This window comes from Canis aureus, chromosome 20, assembly GCF_053574225.1.
Source record: "Canis aureus isolate CA01 chromosome 20, VMU_Caureus_v.1.0, whole genome shotgun sequence".
Taxonomy (NCBI): Eukaryota; Metazoa; Chordata; class Mammalia; order Carnivora; family Canidae; genus Canis; species Canis aureus.
The window spans coordinates 35,111,981-35,121,733 of record NC_135630.1 but is presented as its reverse complement, the minus strand read 5'-3'; the positions used below and the strand labels follow the sequence as shown (position 1 = coordinate 35,121,733).

The following is a 9,753-nucleotide window of genomic DNA, read 5'->3' as shown; positions in this document are numbered from 1 at the left end:
CAGGTGAGCAATCTGTGCCTTTATAGGGCTGCTTCTACCTTAACATCAAATCAGATGACAGGCAAAGTACAAATCTGCAAGGTAAGAAACAGATACACAATTTGCATTTACTAAACTCAACATTTTTTAATTTCTTTCTTTTTTTTATACCAGGGATGCGCTGGCAGTGATAACGTTTTTTCAAACGCTAATTAGAAAAAAAACGCCACGGTGTTTATCATCTAGCTAAGTGTTAAAGCAGAAATAGAAGAAATTGCACATTCCTTCAGAAGAAAAAAATTGCCTGTGATTATCTTGTACCACTGCCAAAAACATCCGAATAGTTTCTCTTGTAGATGGACAACTTCGCTGTTTCCTTGGTTCTTCTGCAAAAGGCCGGCTTCCCCCCAGACCAGCATCAGGGCACTTCCCTCTGGAATACTCGAATCACAGAAGAAGCTGTGAATGAAGCTGCTGGACAAGAGCAGCGTCACTCACGGCACATTTGCTACGGAAACTATGTTTGGCAAGTATCAAATGTCTGAATTTCTTTTCCTGGGCATCAGGGAGTTGACAGGATTTATTTATAACGGGAGGTTCTAAAATTGGTCCCTTATCAACACAGAGAGTAGTAGCTTCCACAATAGGCTGCAAATTCATTTCCTTCTGTTAACACCACCAGAAGCAGAGCAGGCCCCAGAGGTCCGTGGAAAGCAATTTAATCATAAAACAGACTGGCCCCTGGGACGGGAGCAAATGGTAGATACGCCCGAGAGACAGACGGTCCCTGATCAGTGGGGCTGCACCTCCTGACCCAACAGAAGCCCCGACGCTCCACAGAGTTTTGGTGTTTTGGTTTTGTTTTGAAGAGGAAAAAGGTTAGAAGTATATCACCTGGGTATAACTTGAAAAATATTTCAAAAAAAAAAATTTCCAAATGCCGAGATTTACTGATTAAAAGAGAAAAATGCCCCGTATTCTAGGCCCGGTGTTTACTTTGTGCTTATAACGCAGGCCTCATGAACAAAAAATAAAACCTACAGTGGGGCATCTGGGTGGCTCAGTTGGTTAAGCGTCCAGCTTTTGATTTCAGCTCAGATCGTGATCTCAGGGTCCTGGGATCGAGCCCCGTGTCAGGCTCCACGCTTAGCATGGATTCTCTCTCAGATAGATAAATTAAATTAAACCTAAATGAGCACAGAGAATACAAAATAGGAAACAATCCACATGCCATGGACTAAAGATTGTGTTTGAGAGTAAAGTAAAGCTCTCACTGGTGAATCACTGGCCTCTGCTTCTGAAACCAATCATACATTATACGTTAACTAAATTTAAATAAAAGTTTCTAAAAAAAAGCAAAAAAAAAAAAAAAAAAGCAAAGGTCTCTTGCATGAAATTTCCTTTTTCAATAGAGCCATCTGATTCTCATATCCACTGCAAACAGCAAATTAATAAAACTATACTGGGCAGCCCCGGTGGCACAGCGGTTTAGCGCCGCCTTCAGCCCAGGGCCTGATCCTGGAGATCCTGGATCGAGTCCCACTTCGGGCTCCCTGTATGGAGCCTGCTTCTCCCTCTGCCTGTGTCTCTGCCTCTCTCTCTAGCTGTGTCTCTATGAATAAATTAAAAAAAAAAAAACTTTTAAAAAAAGATTAATAAAACTATACCCACAAATTACCCTAAGCTATGCTTATAGCTTCATGAGTCATAATGTATGCAATTCATAAACTAAAAGCTTTCATGCATCACGTCAGCAGTCTATTGTGTTGTTAGTGAGGTGAAATCCTCTGGTAAATATATTTTTCAACGATAGCAATGGTTCAAAGGACATTATTAACACCCAGTTGACCAAGAGTCATTTGATAGTGGCAGTTTGTCTTCTCTAATTGTCTAGAAATTGGTGGCGGTGTGGCGGCGGTGATGTGTGCATGTGTGTAAAAGGATGCTTCTCAGGAAGGTCTTTTAAAAAAATATGCCAACATTAGGGTATAAATCCCTTTAATTATCTTGCATTCTTGTCAGTCGCTTTAAGTGAAAGGAGTGGAGCATGGACTCTGAGTGTTTGGGACCTACTGCCACCTACTGTCACGGTGCTTTCAATGCCCGCCAATTTGCCTCCTGTGCCTGCCCCAGCACCCCATTTCTTTCTCCGCTTCAAAAAGCCAGCAGGCCTCGTAGGTTCAGGACTTTTGCACCTTTCCCTTTATCCACTGCCACCTACAACCTGGCATTCTTGCTCCGCCCGTGGGAGAGGAACCTGAAGGTCTTGAGTCGGCCTTATTCATTTGCTCACCATATACAATCTGTGGGCTTCAGTTTTCCCCTCTGTTAGACTGAAAAGACCCACTTCATTAGGGTTGTTTTTCTTTAAATAAGTTACTATTTATTTATTTATTTATTTATTTATTCATGAGAGACAGAGAGAGAGGTGCAGAGACACAGGCAGAGGGAGAAGCAGGCCCCATGCAGGGAGCCTGACATGGGACTCGATCCCAGGTCTCCAAGATCAGGCCCTGGGCTGAAGGTGGCGCTAAACCGCTGAGCCACCGGGGCTGCCCTATTTATTTATTTTTAAAATATTTATTTATTTATTCATGAGAGACACAGCAGAGACAGAGGGAGAGGGAGAAGCAGGCTCCCTGTGGGAGAGCGCCATATGGGACTCCATCCTGGGACCCTGGGATCACGCCCTGAGCTGGAGGCAGTCGCTCAACCACTGACCCAGCCACTCAGGTGCCCCTATTTAAAATTCTTACAACGATACCTGCTCTGACGCATGGAAATACTGAGTAAATGTTAAGTATTATCACATACCTCACATTATGTTGAAAATAGACCATTTTACTTTCCCTTTTACAGTCAGAAGGCATAAGTTGGGGGGCCTGGGACAATTTGAGCTATTGTGTTGACAGGTCTGTTCTGGATAAAAAAGTTCTTTGAAAATATTTTCACCCAGTGTATCCTTTGTCTTCTCATTCTTTTAATAGTATATTAACTAAAAGAGTGAATTCCAAATTTTAATTAAGTTCAATTTATCAATTTTTTTATTTTATAGATCAGGCTTCTGGAGTCATGTCTAAGAGCCCTGTGCCTAACACCAGGTCATAAAGATTTTGTCCTATGTTTTCTTTCTTCTCCTTCTTCTTCTTCTTCTTCTTCTTCTTCTTCTTCTTCTTCTTCTTCTTCTTCTTCTTCTTCTTCTTCTTTTTTGTTAAGATTTTTGTTTATTTATTCATGAGAGACACACAGAGAGAGGCAGAGACATAGGCAGAGGGAGAAGCAGGCTCCATGCAGCGGGGAGCCCGACGTGGGACTCGATCCCAGGACCCCAGGATCACACCCTGAGCCAAAGGCAGACGCTCAACCATGAAGCTACCCAGGCGTCCCCATCCTATGTTTTCTTCTAAAAATCATTTAGTTACATTTAGGTTTATGATCCATTTTGAATTAATTTTTGCAGAAAGTGTGAAATTAGTGTTTCCTAACATCCAAGTCATTTGTAAATGTTCATCATTTGTTAACATTGATCTGGAATGAGATTTTCTGTATTTCATTTTTTAAAAAAAAATTTTATTTTTTAGTATTCTCTATACTCAACATGGGGCTTGAACTCATAACCCCAAGATCAAGAGTCGCATGCACCACTAACTAAGCCAGCCGGGAGTCCCCATACTTCACTTTCTGAAACGTCTTTGCACAAAGATAGACACTGTCAAGTGCTGATATCAATCCCCAAACATGATTTTGAGGGTATTCCTCCCTTGGACGGCATTTGTAGAATTCTTTTAGCTTCTCATCTTGTTATTTCCCTTTAGCATGTCCTTTGTTACACTTCAGTTAATCACCTGTAGTTAAGACAGTTAGAAGTTGGGGGCCCTGGGTGGCTCAGTAGTTGAGCATCTGCCTTTGGCTCACGGCGTGATCCCGGGGTCCTGGGATCAAGTCCCAGTACCGAGTCCTACATCAGGCTTCCTGCAGGGAGCCTGCTTTTCCCTCTGCCTCTCTCTCTGTGTTTCTCATGAATAAATAAATAAATGATATATTTTTTAAAAAAAGATTTTATTTATTCATGAGAGGGAGGGAGAGAGAGAGAGAGAGAGGCAGAGAGAGAAGCAGGCTCCATGCAGGAAGCCTGACATGGGACTCGATCCCGGGTCTCCAGAATCAGGCCCTGGGCTGAAGGCGGCGCTAAACCGCTGAGCCACCTGGGCTGCCCAATAAAACATATTTAAAAAAAACACAGAAGTTTGCGATCCCACAGTTAAATGGATTTTGAAATATGGACATTAAAAAAAAAAAAGAAAGAAAGAAAGAAGGAAAGAAAGAAAGAAAGAAAGAAAGAAAGAAAAAAAGAAAGAAAGAAAGAAAAAGAAAGAAAGAAAGAAAGAAAGAAAAAGAAAAAGAAAAAGAAATACAGACATCTCCTTTCCACTTTATTGGAGGTCTGAAGAACACTGCTGGAATTGTAGTTTGAGGTTGGAAAATAGATCTACTGCAAATTTGTGTGGGTACGGAGATTGCACTTCTTTTATGAACTTTTGGCAGCACAGCAGGTATCAGTGTGATGTTTCCTGCATTCAAATGTTAATCGTCAAAATGACATAAGTGCCATCTAAGTTTCAAACACAAGTGGTGCTTTGACTTGGAATTCTAAGTTTAATTTATTGACTTAAATTCATCAAGTCTGCAGTCAAAGCTATTCAATGTTCAGTAATGGTTGAGGGAGGTTTTTTTTTTCATTTAGAAATTTGCAGCTTTGGCCCTGAATTCAGAAAGTCTCAATAAAACTTTATCACTAGTACATCGTCCAACTGCTGTGTGGTAAGACGAGTCAGGATATTTAGCTTCTCTTTCTGTCAAAAATTACATGGATGGTTAAGACCACAAGAATAAATGAAGGACGTCAGGTACCCTATTGGTTCAGTAATGCACGATGGGTTCACATATTTTCTGATAAATTCCTGTTGATGAATAATCCAGTGAACAGGCTTTAAACACCTTATTATTTCGCAAACTGTAAATCTGCAAATATTCATTTGTTAACATTGATCTGGAACGAGATTTACAAATGCAGTTTGTTCAATGAAGCCTGTTTCTGTTGCACACATAGTTTTCCACCACATCTTGTGGTTGTGGCACATCTTGGAAGATTCCACTTCAGGTTGTATTAATTTTTTCTCAACTTTGAAAATATTTTTGTGGGGCTCCTGAGTGGCTCAGTCAGTTAAGCATCTGCCTTCGGCTCAGGTCATGATCCTGGGAGTCCTGGGATCAAGCGCCTCATCAGGCTTCCTGCTCAGCGGGGGTGGGGGTGGGGTGGTGGTGTGTCTGCTCCCTCTGCCCCTCATCCCGCTCATGCTCTCTTTTTTGCTCTCTCAAATAAGTAAGATCTTTAACAAAAAATTTTTTGTTAATAGTTGCTCCACACTGACTACTCATAGAGTCTAATTCTTTAGTCATTTCTAGGGTGACAAACCATTCCAATTAGCCTGGGACCAGGGAGGTTCTTGCCACATGGGACCTCCATATTAAACCAGAAATGTTCTGGACAAACTGGGATGAATTGGTCACTCTAGTACTTCAAACTTGGCATTGACTTCTTGAATAATCAATTGAGCAGTTATCAGCAACATCGGTTAAGTCTTCAGGAGCTAAGGAAAATTTTATTCAAAATCATCTGCCTTACACCAATAAAAAATAAATAAAAATAAATAAATAAAAATAAAAATCAAACATTGGCCATAAATTGAACACCAATAAAAAATAAATAAAATAAATAAATAAATAAAAATAAACATTGGCCACAAATTGAACACCAATAAAAAAATAAATTAAAAAACAAAATCATCTGCCTTGTTTTTGACTACACGATGTTGCTCCTTTAACTCTTCACGCAACTATTCTCACTGAAAGGCCAATAATATGTATGTATTTAAGTAAACTCTATGTTCAACGTGGGGCTCGGACTTACAACGCCAAGATCAAGAGTCGCGTGTGCCATGGACTAAGCCAGCCAGGTGCCCCAAAAGGCCAATAGTTTTAAAAAGCTTATTTTGGGGACGCCTGAGTGGCTCAGCAGTTGAGCATCTGCCTTTGGCTCAGGGCGTGATCCTGGTCTGGGGATCGAGTCCTGCATCAGGCTCCCTGCAAGGAGCCTGCTTCTCCTCTGCCTGTGTCCCTGCTTCTGAGTGTCTCATGAATAAATAAAATCTTAAAAAAATAAAAAGCTTATTTTAGGGTGCCTGGGTGGCTCAGTCGTTTGAGTATCTGACTCTAGATTTTGGCTCAGGCCATGATCTCAGGGTTGTGAGATTGAGCCTGTCGAGTTTCATGCTGAGTGTGGATCCTGCTTAAGATCATCTCTCGCCCTCTACCTCTGCTACCCCCACATCTTGCTCACACACTCTAAAAATAAAAAGTCTATTTTATCTGGACACATTTCCTCAGCTGCTGCAAACAGAATTTAATTACCTCATCATTGGTAAAGGGCTTTCCTTGCTTGGGTAACAAATAAGTCACTTGGGAACTTTAGTTATTATCTCATTCTTATTTTTTTGGACAAGAAATTACATCCTGAGATACTCCATCCAAAATATTCTGACACTTTCGGCTGTTGCTGTCCTGTGAGCTGAGGATGTTATAATGAATGCTTAATCTGCTAATGTCAACACACACTATATTCTTTAAAATAGTTTATTTAAAAATCTGATGTGTCAACTCAGTGTTTTCCACCAACTCAGGGAGCAGAGACCTTCACAGGCTTCACAATCTTCTGTTGAGGTGCTGCCTTCGTAGGAGCCTCCGCAGCACCACCGCCGTCTTTTTAGATGCCTGCTTAGCTTCTTTTTGCTTCCTTGGCAGTCCTGATGGCTGCTTCTCCTTGAGCCTTCCTAACTTCAGATTTCAGATTCCTCCTGTGATGGTCCTCTGGAATTTGCACAGCGGTTCTTTTCTTTTGAATTTCTTCAGACTGTCCTTTTTTGTGTTTTCTTCTGTAGAGGGCAGCCTAGTTTATCTGCTGGTGATTCCTCTTGGAAAGCAATACCAACTCATATTTTGCATTAAGAACTCGGAAAGCCTCCCCCTTGGTCCTGGCACAGTGCCTCCCACATCCGGGGTGTATCTCGTACTCACTAAAACTGCATAGCTTGACTTTTGTGGCTGCGGCAGCTGGGAAGAAGGAAAGATGTAGAGAAAAGGGCACAGCTGGAGCATCACTGCAAAACACAGTGCTGTGCTAATTTGATAACAATATAATCTGAGGGATCCCTGGGTGGCTCAGCGGTTTAGTGCCTGCCTTCGGCCCAGGACATGATCCTGGAGACTCAGGATCAAGTCCCGCATCGGGCTCCCTGCATGGAGCCTGCTTCTCCCTCTGCCTGTGTCTTTGCCTCTCTCTGTGTCTCTCATGAATAAATAAATCTTTAAAAAAAAACCACCATAATCTGCACTCCACTGTGATCCTCAGTATGACATCTGAAGTCCACTTTTGGATATGAACTGCTAATAAAAATACATAAAAATTTGTGGCACCCCCGAAACATATAGCACTCAAAAGTACTTCGATCTGGGACTGCATCACTACAATTCGTGGTGCAGTCCTGGGCAGTGCTAAATAGAGGACCACATAGGGTCTCTATTGTGCTGAACTCCTGTAGCACAAAACCGGCCATATACAACATATAAATGTGACTGTGTTCCAATAAACCTTTATTTAGGAACACTAAGCTTTGCATTTCATGTAATTTTCATTTGCTCTGAACTTTGATTTTTTTTCCCTTGAAAACGTAAAATCACAACAGCCAGGGCCAGAGGTGGTCCACAGAATGGCCCATGACATAGTTCGGTTTGGGCTGCAGGATTATTTCTGCCTACTAAAGTGAAAAAAAAATTATGTACAATATACACACACTTCTGGACTAAAGGATAGTAGCCACCTGCATCACAGTCACAGCATGGGGACAGCTTCCCTGAGTCAGTTCTGGAACAAGAGCCTTTGTGGCAGGACACTGAGAATTTGGAATTCCCATCAACATAGTCAATCTGAATTTCCAGTTCATGCCATTCATCAGCAGGGTTCCAGTTTCCAGTCACAGTGACCAGTCGCCTTGGACATGGTTGCACTATATTCCAAATACTCCTGGCAACAGAAAACCTCATTTCACACTGGTTTGCTCATTTGCCGCTCTATCTATGGCAGATATACAGCCTGAAATGATCTGACTCTAGTTGAGCCTTCTGTGATCAATTCCTTTTTTCCTTTAGCTCTTTGCTGATTATATACAATAGCAACACATACTTTTGCTTCCATATACTCAAATGTTTATCTTCTCATTTAAAAAAAATCAATTTTTACAGTCACAGTCCTAATAGATTATACTTTTGAATTGTACTTTTTATTATTTTTTAAAGATTTTACTCTTGAGAGACATACGAAGAGAGGGGGAGAGACACACACAGGCAGAGAGAGAAGCAGGTGCCCAGCAGGGAGCCTGATGTGGGACACGATCCCAGGACCAAGATCACGCTCTGAGCCAGAGGCATGCCCAACTGATGAGCCACCTAGGCATCCCTGTACCCTCTTTTTACCTTATTTGCTCCATATTACAAAATTTTATATTTTACTGGCAGAGACTTTTCACTCAATTCATCTGATTTTCACTAGAAAATCTGAAAATAATCACACCACCTTGATGAATTTTCTTAAAGATCCTAATCTAGTCCATAGAAGATTCTCTTTATAAAAATCACAGAATTTCAGCTCTTCTTACAAATAACCATGGCCATGACACGCTAAAGACGGAATCAGCCTCCCTCCCAACTCCAAGTTTAATTTACACATTAAGTGATGACAAATGTACCATGCCTAAGTGAGGTGGATGGGTAGCTGGCTGGGAAGAGGGAAATACTCATCTTGCTATATAAACATGTGAGTGTGAGCGCAAGTGCCCTTTGGGGAGATAAATGTGAGGCTGCAATGACATGCTTCCCTGGTGCTTTACCAGAAGGGGAAACCAGAGGGACATCCAGATCCACAATGTTGAGAAATGGTTCAAAAAGGGGAAGTTGTTATTCATTCAACAAATACATACTGGACATATTCTATGTCAGGTATCATTCCAGAGGTAAAATCTGCTCTTCATATATACTTGAAATAAGTTCTCATTTGCATTTTATATCAGAGCGCCTAGCCTAGTACCTAATTATTAAAGATTTAACAAATACCCGAAAGAAAAAGTTTAGTGGCAATGGGCATTTTAAATAAATCTAGATTAGCGGAACAGAAACACATTTTAAGGATATTTAAAATACTTGAGAAAGCAAAAACCTATACTCCAAGACACTCAAGTCCTTAAAATGGAGTATTACTGAGCCATAAAAAAGAACAAAATCTTTTGCCATTTGCAACACGGATGGAACTAGAGTATTATGCTAAGCAAAGTCAGTCAGAGAAAGACAAATATCACACAATTTCACTAATATGTGGAATTTAAGAAACAAAAGAGCAAAAAAAACAAAAAAACAAAAAACGGGGGCAAACCAAGAAATACTCTTAACAATAGGGAATCAACCAATGATTATTGGAGGGGAAGGGGGGGGGATGGAGGGATGGGAGAAACAGGTGATAAGGATTAAGCAGTGCACTTGCTGTGATGAACACCCAGGTAATGTACAGAAGTGCAGAATCACTATATTGTACACCTGAAACTATATATAACACTGTATGTGAACTACACTGGAATTTAAAACTTAAAAAACAAAAAGATACTCGAC

The 9,753-nt window shown here is 41.0% G+C and overlaps 1 pseudogene across 1 annotated transcript; it reads right to left on the bottom strand.

The window, feature by feature from the left end:
* Positions 1 to 6,697: 6,697 nt before the first annotated feature.
* LOC144291871 (large ribosomal subunit protein eL24 pseudogene) lies at positions 6,698 to 9,627 on the bottom strand (annotated as a pseudogene). The gene is made up of 2 exons (XR_013359434.1): positions 7,917 to 9,627; positions 6,698 to 7,149 (listed from the first exon to the last, which is right to left on the bottom strand). The product of XR_013359434.1 is annotated as a large ribosomal subunit protein eL24 pseudogene (transcript).
* Between the last annotated feature and the right edge of the window lie 126 nt (positions 9,628 to 9,753).